The sequence below is a fragment of the Rhinoderma darwinii genome, chromosome 2 (genome assembly GCF_050947455.1).
Source record: "Rhinoderma darwinii isolate aRhiDar2 chromosome 2, aRhiDar2.hap1, whole genome shotgun sequence".
NCBI classification, from domain to species: Eukaryota; Metazoa; Chordata; class Amphibia; order Anura; family Rhinodermatidae; genus Rhinoderma; species Rhinoderma darwinii.
Window position 1 is genome coordinate 95,626,735 of NC_134688.1, and position 14,537 is coordinate 95,641,271.

Below are 14,537 nucleotides of genomic sequence, written 5' to 3' on the forward strand. Positions count from 1 at the left end.
AAACTGCAATAGAAAAAAACGCTCCTAGAAACGCTAGCATTATTGAAGTTAAATATGCGGGTTTCTTTAAGGCATTTTCTAGCTGCATTCTTGGTGCTTTTTTATATGGTAATGCTTTTTTTTTTTTCAAAGGCATTTTTAATTCATATAGTCAATATAATGCCACAGTACCCATGTAGATAGTGCCACCCCCCTGTATATAGCAACATCCCCCATGTATTTAGTAATATCCCCGCTACAGGTAGCGCCCCCCTCGTAAATGGCACCCCCTCCATGTAAATAGCACCACTGCAGCTCCCTGTAGGAGCGGAATCCCTCTGGTGGAACATTCCGCTCCTACAGGAAGCCCCTGATGTCTCTGTCCATATATGGACAGTGACACCTGGTGCTTCTCCAATAGCGGAATCCCCGACACAGAGCAATCTTACATCGGTGATTCCACTCCTTGAGACAGCCGCTGACATCATTGTCTATATATGGATAGTGACACCATGGGCTTCTCCAGTAGCAGAATCCCCGGTCAGAGTGTCGGCCGGGGTTTCCGCTCCTAGAGAGAGCCACTAACGTCACTGTCCAAATGGACCGTGGCGTCAGGTGCTCTGTCTAGAAGCGAAATCCCCGACCAGTGCGATCTGACACCAGGGATTCCGCTCCTGGAGTCAGTTCAGGTGGCGCTATCTACAGTGGGGGGTGCGATGCTATCTACAGCGGGGGGGTTGCACTATCTACAGCGGGGATGAAAAGACGGTGAGGGCTCCCTCTTGAAGGGGAATCCTCGGACAGAGCGCTGGCCGGGATTCCGATGCTGGAGGGAGCTTTGGTGGTGCTATCTATAGAGGGTTTTGCGCTGCCTACAGGGGGTTGTTGGTGGCGCTGTCTACAATGGGGGGTGTATTCCAGGGTTATCAAAGCCCTGGCCGACATGATCATGCAGTGCTGCTCACACTGAAGCAGCACTGCATTCATTAAACCCGTTCCAGGCTGTCGACGTCTATACACATGCTAACTGCACGTGACATCGGCAGTTAGAACGTATATAGCCGTATGGCAGTCGTGAAGGGGTTAATCTTCCACTATGACTGTAAGAAGCATGTATTACATCTGGTTGCCATGGCATTCCAGAACTTCGGGACGGACTAGCCCAAGGCTGGATGCTGCAGTGGGCCCAGATGCTCACGTGATAAAGTGGACCGTTTATTAACCTATACTGTGTGGATATGGGCTTCCTCAAATCCCACTATCTCTTCATTTAATCCCAGACAGACTCGATGATGTTAAGATCAGGGCTCTGTGGGAGCCATATCATGACTTCCAGGGCTTCATGCTCTTTACGCTGACATTGCCTGTAAGTTTGGGGTCGTTGTCCTGCTGCAGAATAAATTTGGAGCCAGGCAGACACCTCCTTGATGGTATTGTAGGATGGATAAGTATCTGCCTGTATTTCTCAGCATTGAGGACACCATTGATCCTGACCAAATCCCCAACTCCATTTGCTGAAATGCAGCCCTAAACCTGCGAGGAACCTCCACCATGCTGCACTGTTGCCTGCAGACATTCAGTATTATACTGCTCTCCAGCCTTCAGCGAACAAACTGCCTTCTGTTACAACCAAATATTTAAAATTTTGACTCGTCAGTCCAGAGCACCTGCTGCCATTTTTCTGCACCCAAGTTCCTATGTTTTCATGTATAGTTGAGTCGCTTGGCCCTGTTTCCACATTGAAGGTATGGTTTTTGGCCCCAATTCTTCACTGAAGACCACTTCTGGACAGACTTCTCCGAACAGTAGATGGGTGTACCTGGGTCCCACTGGTTTCTGCCAGTTCTGAGCTGATGGTACTACTGAACATCTTTAGATTTTGAAGGAAAGAAAGCATGAAGTGTCTTTGATCTGCTGCACTAAGTTTCCTTGGCCGACCACTGCTTCTACGTTGTCCGTTTCTTTGTGCTTCTTTTTCTTTGTGCTTCTTCAAAAGAGCTTGAACAGCACATCTTGAAACCTGGGTCTGCTTTGAAATCTTTGCCTGGGAGAGACGTTGCTGATGCATTATAACTACCTTGTTTCTTGTTGCTGTGCTCAGTCTTGCATGGTGGACCTATGGCATGAAACTGTCTTTCACAACCTCACCTTTGTAGCAGAGTTTGGCTGTTCCTCCCCATGTTTTAAGCCTCCTATGCAGATTTTCTGTTACAGTTAATGACTGTGATTCAACCTACATGTGAAAATGATCATTATCCTAGTTGGTATAATTGGTTAATCATACAACTGACTATAATCCCAGAAAATTCATGACTTAGTGCAAGTGTACCTAGGAGAATTGATGCTGTTTTAAAGGGTGGTCACACCAAATATTGAATGATTTAGACTTCTCTTCTGTTCATTCGCTTTGTATTTTGTTAATTGATAAATAAACCACTATTAATATTTTTGAAAGCATCCTTACTTTGCAGCGGTTTTCCATACCCGTATGTGTATAATCCTGATTTATGAGAAGTACAAGTATAGTGTTTTCGTTGGAGAGGGGAATAGTATTTATATATTGGCCTTTGTACATTTCTTTGATTACAAACAGGGTGTGGTGGAATTCTTACAACTTGTTGGCATTTTCATAAGCAGACCTTTGAGCTGTGTGTCATTATACCACTCAGAAAGTTTACAGAATCCTCTGTATAATAAATGGGTCATTTCCATACATTAATTTTCACGCGTCACATAATGACCTTTACTTGTATAGTTATACTGCATAGAAATGTTCTAGAGACAAAAATTTAAGCTAGGGACTGTGCCAGGACACTATTGAAGATTTGACTATGTGTTTGTATTTGAACAGCATGGGAGTGATAAATGAAAAAACTGAATAGAGCAAGATACACCTAAGGACATAATCAGAGTGGTGCCCACCTACCATGTGCCGGACCCCTCAGTCACCAGGTTCCAGGTGCCACTGCTGCTTTTGCACCTCCTATATCTAGGTCCTTGCCTATAACAATAAGTCTATTACAACAGCGCTTTGGCTAGCACTTTCATATGCACAAACATAATTCTGGTTTATTGTTGAAAGGAGAACTTCTATTTTCCATGACTACAAGTAAGGCCCCATGCATACGACCGTAAAAACGCACACAATTACGGGCTGTAATTACGGACCGTAATTACGGACCCATAGCCTTCTATTGGCCATGGGTACCTTCCCGTTTGCATATGGGAAGGTGCCCGGGCTGTCGAAAAATATAGAACATGTCCTATTTCAGGGCGTAATTACGGCACGGGCAGGCCCATAGAAGTCTATTGGGAGGCTATGTGTGTGCACCCGTAATTACGGGAGCGTTGCTAGGCGGCGTCAGGGGATTTCAATTTTTGAATAAAGAAAAGCAGAGAAAATGGCGTCTGAACGATCATGTGACCCTTTTAAGGGGTTTAGACATGATTGTGACATCATTTCCAGCCCCCCTTTTTTTACGGGTCCGTAAATACGGGTTAAAAACGTGTGACGAAGGACCCGTATTTACGGCCAGTATTTACAGGAGGAAAAAAATATGGTCGTGTGCTTGTGGCCTAAGGGGCAGACCGGATAGATTTCTTCTGCCTCTAGTCTATGTTTCTATTTTTTCCTGAATAATTAGTTTACTAAATGAAAACAGGATTGTCTTTTACCTGTCCTGAACACTTTTTATTAGTTATGTGTTTTTGATGTTTTCTTCAGACTGACACTTAAATAGAACCTTTCACTACCCCATACATGTGCAGCTGAGTGCCCCATATGCTAGGCACTGCTGCACCGACCCTGGGGCACTTTGAATTACCTGTCTAGCCCTGCCGTTCTGGAGATATCAGTTATTATTGGCGCCAGGTATGTAAATTTGCTCCTGTACAGTCAGTAGGGCACTTCTGGACATGGAAATGGCAGGGGGCGTGATACTTAGCGCTCTGACACTGTCTTATCAGCTGTGGACAGTGTCAGAGCGGCTTCTGCTGTGTGATCTCTATCATAAGATCACACGGTCTTCTCATCACTGGCAGACACGAGCTGGAGAGATAACACACACAGTGGCGTAACTACCGCGGTAGCAGCCGTAGCGGCGGCTACGGGGCCTGCGGCTTGAGGGGACCCGCGCTGCCAGCCGACACGCCCCCCCCCATATGCTCGGTGACGCTGCTAGCAGCAGTTATGGCTGCTACAGCAGTAGCACCGCTACTATGTGGCCCGTGCCACCAAGCCTCCAACAAGTATGGGCCAGGCGACACAGGCCCTCTCATGCTTGTAGGTGTCGCTAGCACCGGAGGTGGCACCGGTGCTAGCGACAGCCGAATACATGCATTAGCACTGAATGTCCGGCATGTTCCGTGCCCGACCATTCAGCGCCTTACAATGACGCTGATTGGCTAACGGCGTGATGGCGCCATCGCGCCGCTTCCATACTTGAAAGACGTTGATTGACGGGGCAAGTCATTCTGCTCTGCCAATCAGCGTCATTGGATGACGCTCGTTCAGCTCCTGCAGACTCAGAAGAGAGCAGATCTGCATCGCCAGCGAACAGGAACGGGATCATGTGAGTATGTAACGTTTTTTGTTTTTTTTTCTCATAAAACTGTTAACGGCATTATCTATAGTGGGGTCTCTATCTACAGTGGGGTCGTCTATATGTGGGCCACTATATACAGGGGGGTCTATATGTGGGGATGTAGGGCACTAGCTACAGGGGTGGTCTGTATTTGGGGATTTGGGGCACAATCTACAGGGGTGTCTATATGTGGGGCACTATCTACAGGCGGGGTCCATATGTGGGGATGTGGGGCACTATCTACAGGGGGGTCTATATGTGGGGCACTATATGTGAGACTATACAGGGGTGGGCTATATGTAGAGTACTATCTATAGGGGAGCTATTTTTAGGGCACTTTCTATAGGGTGGGATATATGTGGGACACTATATACAGGGGTGGCTTACCTGTGGGGCACTAGCAACAGGGTGGCTATATGTAGGGCACTGTCTACAGAGGTGGGCTATACGTGGAGCACTACCTATAGGGGAAGCTTTATGTAGGGCAGCACGGTGGCTATGGGGGCACTATCTACAGGGGGCACGGTGTGTGTGTGTGTGTGTGTGTGACAGTGTATGGTACTATTATAATCAGGGACACAGTGTATGGCGCTATTATAGTTAGAGGATCAAGAGGTGTTGAGAATTTTAACTTCGTTTATAGGTGCAGAAATGTTTTAAAAGTGAGAAGCTGAAGACATCTGAGCAGAAAACTGCAGAAATGGGTGACGGCCGGTAGAAATCCATCAAAGATGTCCGGACCCGAGGGAGAATAAAAGAACTAGAATATGAGACGGCACCGGTGAGTCACTTAATGTAAATGTTTATTCTGCCTATAATCAGCACTGTAGTCACTGCAGTGAGATGATTATGATATGATTTTGTGAAACAGCATCTCCCAGCATATCCTCACCATTGTTCGGGCCATGCTGGGTGCTGTAGTTTTACGCCGTACAAACCTATACGGCAGGGGTTGCGCTAAATTGAGCTGTATTTGTTCTGGTGTTGTATATATGTACTGATATTGGTTCTGATGCTGTATATACGTATGAGATTGGTTTTGGTGCTGTGTATATATGTAATGAGTTTGGTTCTGGTGCTGTATATATGTACTGAGCTTAGTTCTGGTTCTGTATTTATGTACTGAGCTTAGTTCTGGTTCTGTATTTATGTACTGAGCTTGGTTCTAGTGCTGTATTTATGTACTGAGGTTGGTTCTGGTGCTGTATTTATGTACTGAGGTTAGTTCTGGTGCTGTATGTATGTATGGGCTTTGTTCTAGTGCTGTATATATGTACTGAGCTTTGTTCTGGTTCTGTATATATGTCAGAGCTTTGTTCTAGTGCAGTATTTATGTACTGAGCTTGGTTGTGGTACTGTATATATGTCAGAGCTTGGTTCTGGATCTGTAGTTATATAGGATATATTTATAATAACAAAATTGCAGGGCAGATGGAATTGTTCTGAATTAATTGTATATTTAATTGGAATCTGTCAGGTAGTTTTAACCCCTTGAACCACCACCATGCGGTAATACATGACCTGACAGTATTTCCAAACATTCCCTTGTATGTTTTTTTCAGATGCAGCAAAATCTTTAAAATACACTTTTAAAAAGGCGCACACTATATGCTAATTACTCATTAGAGGGTCATGGGGTGGTGCCGCTATCCTGAAGAGTCACTTAGTCCTGCCTCCAAACCCACCTTTGCATGTTTGAGTGACATCTCGCTGGCTGATACAACTTTCTCGGATGCGCCATTGCTTTGTGGAACTATACACAAGGGGGGGAGCTGTGTGGCACTATACACAAGGGGGAGCTGTGTGGCACTATACACAAGGGGGAGCTGTGTGGCACTATACACAAGGGGGAGCTGTGTGGCACTATACACAAGGGGGAGCTGTGTGGCACTATACACAAGGGGGAACTGTATGGCACTATTTACAAGGGGGAGGGCTGTGGTTCCATCTACAGTGTGGCGCAATCTAAAGGGGTCTATGTGTGGCACTTTCTACTAAGGGGGGCTGTGCTGCACTTTCTACTAAGGGGTGCTGTGCTGCACTTTCTACTAAGGGGGGGCTGTGTGGCACTATATACAAGGAAGGGGGGCTGTGTGGCACTATATACAGTGGGAGCTGTATAGCGCTATATACAGTGGGGGCTTTATGGCAATATCTACAGGGGTGCTGTATGGCACTATCTACAAAGGGGAGGTGGGGGCGCTACCTACAAATGGGGTGTGACACTGTCTATAGGCGGGGCTATATAGCACTGTCTACAGGGGGGCTGTATGGCACATTCTACAGCGGGCACTATTTATAAGGGTGGCTGCTTGTGGCACCCGGGGGGCGGGCCCGGTCAAGAGTTTGCTATGCGGCCCAGTCTTTCCTAGTTACACCGCTGAACACACACACACAGACAGGCACACACACCTCTCCCGCTCTTGTCCACCATTGATGAGAAGACAGATCTTGCAAAAGAGCTCACACAGCAGAAGACACTCTCCGTAGCTGATTGGACAGTGTCAGAGCGCTATTACGCCCCCTTCCCTTTCCATGTACAGAAATGTCCCTCTGACAGTACAGGGGCTAATTTACATATCGGACGCCAATAATAAGGGCACTGATATCTCCAGAACGGCGGACACTGGACAAGTAATTCAAAGTGCTGCATGGTTTGTGCAGCATCGCCTATAACATGGTGCACTCGTTCGTTCCCAAATGGATATCTGCAATGTATTGATTTCATGTCTTATCTGTTCACTTGTGTACTGGATGCCAACTCAATGATGGCTGTATCTCCCGAAGCTGTCACAATGACAGTATGTTCACTTCAAAGTGGACAAACTAGGCAGATGCTTTTGTTGGTGCATGAACAGATTTTAGGATATCAAAGATTGCCTGAAAATAACAGCAAATGCAGGTCAGACATCAACATCTGCCAATGTCATTCTAGTCAGGGTACCATGTGTAAGGTCCTTCCAGAATGTGCTTCTGAAATTTCCCCCAACCCGTTTTGTATCCATGGCAGGCATATTAGTAGGGGGTTCTTGTGTGGAAATCTCAATAATCCAATTCATATCAGTTTGTTGAAAGCTGGCTTAACAGAAACAGGATGTTCAGGCGGTCACGTCCTGGTGACACGTTGTTGGTGTCCAGTGAGTTGGAAAACAAACCTCCCTGGGTTAAATATTGTTCCTTTTGTCAGTGAATGGAGCAATGTAAGCCCATTAGTCAATTCAGTTCTACACCCAGCTATTGCCAGAAAATAAGTGTGAAAATATGTCTGTAGCTTAAATTGTGTCCATCTAATTGACTTTTATGTATTTTTTTTTCTCAAGGGGAATCTATCACTATGATGGTAACTGTGCTGTAATAAGTTAAAGGGGTCTTGCTAAAAAATATTTTTTAAGTAAATAAGTCATAAAACTGAATTTGAATTTGGCCTGTATTACGGTGTGCTGTTCTGAACCGTAATCCAGGCCCCTAAATTCCATGTGAGGTTCTGTTTAATGATTTGAGTTTTCCTCTAGAAGCACTAAAATCATTTCATGTAGAGGAGAACTGGGTCTGATATACATTGGAGATTGTGGTTTCATAATGCAGATTCCACTTAAAAAATTGTTTTTCTTATGGCCACAAGTTTGTTTAAAATATGATAAAATAACTTCTAATACAAGAATTATTGCAATTTATTGTAGCTTATTTAGCAGTGTGAATAATACTTGTAAAATAGTCCTTTAGGCCTCCTTCAGATACAGAAATTTTCTGGCAATGTAAGCTGCATAAAAAAAAAAAAAGCTTCTAAAAATGCTAGCGGAATTAAAATGTAATGTGTTTTTTTATTTTTTGTTTTTTTCTGATTTTTTTATTTTTGTTTTTTTCTTCCTGGTATTTTTGAAATTCGATAGCGAAGCCTATGTGAGGCCTAGGTGAGTATAGCATTTTATTTGTTTGAAAGGGCGCAATCTACAAGGTGGCTTTATGGCACTATACAGGGGGGAGAGCTGTATGGCACTATACAGGGGGAGAGCTGTATGGCACTATACAGGGGGGAGCTGTATGGCCCTATACAGGGTGGGGGAGCTGTATGGCACTATACAGGGTGGGGGAGCTGTATGGCACTATACAGGGTGGGGGAGCTGTATGGCACTATACAGGGTGGGGGAGCTGTATGGCACTATACAGGATGGGGGGAGCAGTATGGCACTACACAGGGTGGGGGGAGCTGTATGGCACTATACAGGGAGGGAGCTGTATGGCACTATACAGGGGGAGCTGTATGGCACTATACAGGGGGGAGCTGTATGGCACTATACAGGAGGGAGAGAGCTGTATGGCACTATACAGGAGGGAGAGAGCTGTATGGCACTATACAGGACGGAGGGAGCTGTATGGCACTATACAGGACGGAGGGAGCTGTATGGCACTATACAGGACGGAGAGAGCTGTATGGCACTATACAGGACGGAGAGAGCTGTATGGCACTATGCAGGACGGAGAGAGCTGTATGGCACCATGCAGGAGGGAGAGAGCTGTATGGCACCATGCAGGAGGGAGAGAGCTGTATGGCACCATGCAGGAGGGAGAGAGCTGATGGCACTATACAGGGGGGAGCTGCATGGCACTATACAGGGGGAGAGCTGTATGTCACTATCTACCAGGGGGGCTGTATGACACTATCTACAAGGGTGAGGTGGGGGCACGATCTACAAGGGGGTGTGACACTGTCTACACGGGGGGCTGTATGGCACAATCTACAGGGGGGCACGATCTACAAGGGGTCTGTAAGTGGCACCCAAGGGGGGCAGTCAAAAGTTTGCTATGGGGCCCAGTCATTCCTAGTTACGACCCTGATGCCATCCCTACTGTAAAAATGACTGCTTTCTAGAGGACGCCTTACTAGGTTGCAATTAACTTTTGGGCTACATGGAATCCTGGTTAGGGAAAAATGATCTATATCACCAAAAGTGAGATTACTCCTTTTAAAAGGGTTATCCTAGTTATTATAATATTAGATTAACAGTCGGACCCCCGCCGATCTAATATTGATGGCTTATCCTAAGGATAGGCCATCCATTTTAATAACCCGGATAACACCTTTATAAAAGTGGTACGAGCAGCGGTTTGTGGACCCACTGTGCCACCTAACCGGTTTGGCTTTAGGCCACTCCTAAGTAGCCTCCCTGCTCCTCAGTCTTTAACCCCCATACAGGGATCTGGTTTTCGCTGCAGGGAGACTTCCATGTCGCTACCTTTTGGAGTGGTCCCGCTGTTGGTGATGGCTGGCAATGGACCAAGGGACACTTGTGCGAGACACCAGCGGTCAGGCAGTGTGCGTAGTCAGATATAGGCCTTGGTCGGGGCTGGCAGAGTTTGTGCAGGGTCAGATACAAGCGGGTAATCAGGACAGGCAGCAAAGGTTCGGTGGTCAAAGGCGATCCGGGTCAGGCAATGGGTAAACCGAGTAAATCAGCAGGCAGAGACTATGTCGAGGATACAATCTAGCGCCAGGTGCATGGAATGTCAGCAGGAAACCAGACACCAAACAGCAGGAACTAGACAGGACTAGGAACCTTTGCTCATGCATCTTCCTGTGGGGGAAGCTGCCTTAAGTAGCCCACAGTAGGAAAATGAGAAGGGACGCACTCCAAGTGGAGGTGACTTCGAAGCTATTAAGGTTCGGTTTAGTCCACCCCAAATGTGCTCTATAGATAAGCCTGAGGACTCAAAAATGAGAATTGGGATTTTATTCAAAACATTATAAGCATGTCATGAAGAAAAAAAGATCAGGCCACAATACAGACGTTTCGGTCAAACACTGGCCTTTATCACAGTCGCTGAATGTGTATGCTGGATGAGTAACTTAGTCTTGTTATAAAGGTGTCTGCCAGACGCTCCGATGGGCATAAGTAGCCCACAGGGGAGTTGCTGGGAGCAGACAGCAGAGTTAGTCTCTTAAAGGGCCAGCGCACGCACCCTTCGGACAGTGACTGGAACACGGCGCCCAACGCCTGGGAGAATAGTGTGACGGGTAGCAAGAGGATCGGAGCATCAAGGAGTACAAAACAAATTTTTTTAATTCCTTCAAAAGTTCTAGAATTTATGTGGATATTTATTATTGGCTTTCTATCCATTGCATATACATGAACAATTTTTTTACTGCCTCAAAAATAAAGATAATTAAAATGCATCCATTTATATATAGTCGTCTTCCTCCATAGACATGTGGGAAAAAAAAAGTTATATGCCCCTTTTATCTATGGTCACTTTCCACTCTAATAAGGCTATGTTCACACGGGGTATTTTGCCGAGTTTTTTGACGCGGAAACCGCGTCGCAAAACTCGGCAGAAACGGCCCGAGAACGCCTCCCATTGATTTCAATGGGAGGCGTCGGCGTCTTTTTCCCGCGAGCAGTAAAACTGCCTCGCGGGAAAAAGAAGCGACATGCCCTATCTTCGGGCGCTTCCGCCTCCGACCTCCCATTGACTTCAATGGGAGGCAGGAGAAAGCGTATATCTCGCTGTTTTATGCCCGCGGCGCTCAATGGCTGCGGGCGAAAAACGGCGCGATAATTCCCGCGAAAATCGGCGTGCAGGGAGAGGAATATCTGCCTCAAAGTTCCAAACGGAATTTTGAGGCAGATATTCCTCCCCCAAAATACTCCGTGTGAACATAGCCTAAGGCCTCATGCACACGTGTAATTAGGATCTATATCACATGGATCCTGAACGCATCTGCCATGCATTCTATAGAGTGCAGGAGACATGTGAACCACTGTGAAAATCACAACATGCTTGCTCAAATGGATGCAGTTTCATGGGCTGTATGTGTTTTTTTTATATGGGGGTATAAATCCCAATATACAGCACCCAGTACTGAACCGCAATATGGTTATGAAATGCGCACGGTTGTCTGTTTTAAGCCTAAGGCTGGGTTCACACGACCTATTTTCAGACGTAATGGAAGCGCATTATGCCTCGTTTTACGTCTGAAAATAGGGCTACAATACGTCGGCAAACATCTGCCCATTCATTTGAATTGGTTTGCCGACATACTGTGCAGACGACCTGTCATTTACGCGTCGTCGTTTGACAGCTGTCAAACGACGACGCGTAAAAATACAGTCTCGTCAAAAGAAGGGCAGGACACTTCTTTCAGACGTAATTTGAGCCGTTCTTCATTGAACTCAATGAAGAGCAGCTCAAAATTTACGGCTGTCAGAGAAGCCTCGCAAAATGCGAGGAGGAGGAATTACGGCTGAAACGAGGCAGCTGTTTTCTCCTGAAAACAGTCTGTCATTTCAGCCGTAAAAGCCTCTCACCGTGTGCACATACCCTTACTATAAACCATAAGTTATTTTTTGTGACCGTTGCTAAGAATAAACATGTCTCCAGGAACCAGGTTTATATAAAAAGGACAGATGAAGCATTTGCAATTTTATTCTTCCTGTGTGGTCACATAAGGGCTGTGGTAATATGATCGCCCTCCCCTGTAGCCATTTTATATTGTTTTCATGTTTAGATCTACATTAGTGATTAAAATAGGAATAATTTGTCCTTTTTGCTCATACTGTTCGTGTTGTATCATAAATCAAGTCTAGAATGAGATGAGCAGTTTTGGAAGGATCAACTTTGTCCCTTCTGCTTTTGAAAATGTCTCTAAAGTGGAATTGGACACCATTGCTTAATTCTAGCTTTTCTGGCATGCTCCCTATGAAAAGCGAAACGCTTGGCCCCATCTACTGGAGCTAGAGAATCTCGTCTTTGTTTTCCTAAACCTGTAGGTCACTCCTTTTTTAAAAGTACAAGATGCTGCACTGGATGGGGATCAGCTGAACAAACCACTTGCTGTAGGCGAGTTAACCTTTTTATCTTTCAAGGACAACATTGTTCCCGATAAGATTGTCTTGGGACTGGCAACTTGCATGCAGTTGGTACTGTGGTAACATTAGGATGAATAGCAGGGCCTCCAGTCAGGTTGAACACCATAATGTGGCCAAAATAAAAATGTCTTTTTATCCAGCTCTACATTGTAAATCTTATCAGCTGCTAACCTGAATTGAATGTGCATAGTTGAAGAAGCAGTCCAGCAATTCATAAAATAATAAAGTCGATCGTCTTTTGTATTCCTGTTTTAGTTAATGGGCCATTTAAAGGTTGTCTGCCATCTTGGTTCCTTTTACACCTCTGATATGCAGCCTACATTTCCCATGATGATGTTTCTGGCTTGGCAAAGGGGGACGAAGTCTCTTCACACTGCAATTGCTATGCTCTGAGACCTATCTAACTGGAGCAAGTGATAGATCAGTGACCTAGAACTTCTGTCCCTTAACTGCAGAGTCTCAGTATATCCCTAGGTGATGAATCCTTAACCTGTCTCCTCTGCCTCCTAGACTTATCCATGTCTGGTTTTAATCAGCAGGAAGTGAGGAGCAGCATCTTACAGAAATACACTGTACATGGCACTCACAGCTAGTATATACAATTAGTGAGATTCAGGGAAGTTGTATACCTCTGCAGCTAATCATTATATGGACTGATCTAATATATGACTGCACTCCTGCTCCCTTAGATAGGGCAAGAATAACCTCATAACTCAATAACTTCAGTGGCACTATATGCATGGGTTGGGACATTCAGAGGAACAAGGAGGGTGGGGAGGGGTGGTGTCTCAGAACTGCCAGGAGGGATTTGACAGGTGGTGATGTAATCCTGTAGTTCACTTGAAGTCAACCACACAGGAGATTCTGACCTCCAATCTACACATGAGATCATGGTCCATTCCAGTAGTCAGACTGAGATGACATGACACAGCTGCCCATAATAAAAGGGCTTAAAATGTAAAGAAGCAACTGAGCTGGGAAGAAACCATTGACACTGCTAGAATATTGCTGGCGAGTTAGCATTATATGTGCAAAAAATTTGCCGGGCTGCTTCTCTAATTTCTTTTCAGGGCAACTTGACCCTTTTAAAAAAAACAAGAACTGGGAAATTGTAAATATTTTAAATAATTGTATTCTGTATGCAGGGTGTCTGTTGGCTATGAAGGATTTGCAATTTGGATGTCATTATAGATGTTTGTGTACTGAACAATCTTATATTCTAAATTTACATTGAAACATATATTTGCTCATATTCCTTCCAGTTAACATATATTTGTTCACGTTGGTCCAGTAAATCTCACAATCTACACAATCAGACTTTTTTTTTTTTTTTTAATTAAAGCTACATTCACACGAGTGTGACAAATTTACGCGTGTAAAAATGCAGCGTTTTTTCAGCGTGTGCATGGCGTCTTTACATCAGTGTGCTTTGCGTGAGGTTTTTTACGTCTGTGCAAACATTTTTTTTTTATTTCTATGTAATTGATGCGTGAAACACGGACAGCACACGGATGTGCGTCCATGTGCTGTTCGTGTTCTTGACACACCCATTGACTTTAATGGGCGACTAGGTACGTGAAAACGCACCAATATAGGACATGCAGTGAGTTTCACGCAACGGATGGTCGATATGGTTTTGGTAAGGAACGCAACCGCATCGAAAAATGCACCAAATCACGGTGAAAATGCATGCAGTATTTGGATGCAGTTTTAACCTCAACTCTACTGCAACATCTGGATACACCCTATGGGTTTAGTAATCTTGCTGCATTCTGCTACTTTTGGGTAGGAAGTGGTTAAACTTGGTATTTCTGAAGTTCTCGGTCTGTTTTACATGGATATTGAGAGAACTCCAGCTACTCACTCAGCCTTTGTTCGGCTATTTCCACCTGCTAGAATCTCTCTCTGAATGTTTCCCTTACTGCTTTGTGCTTTCACCTCTCCTGGGAGATCGTACTCTTCAGATTGCCTATTTTAATAGTACAGTACTGGTCTAAAAGTGATCACTTCACATTCAGAGGAAAAGTTTTTGTTTAATGTTAAATAATAGAAATCCTTCTTCTGTATAAAAATATTCATATTACTTGAAATCCTTCCCTTTGTTTTGATC

The 14,537-nt window shown here is 44.9% G+C and overlaps 1 protein-coding gene across 1 annotated transcript in view; it reads left to right on the forward strand.

Annotated features, from left to right (window-relative positions):
- GALNT6 (polypeptide N-acetylgalactosaminyltransferase 6) overlaps positions 1-14,537 on the forward strand; it is a 97,983-nt gene that overhangs the window by 23,989 nt on the left and 59,457 nt on the right. The gene's annotated exons all lie outside the window — the stretch shown is intronic.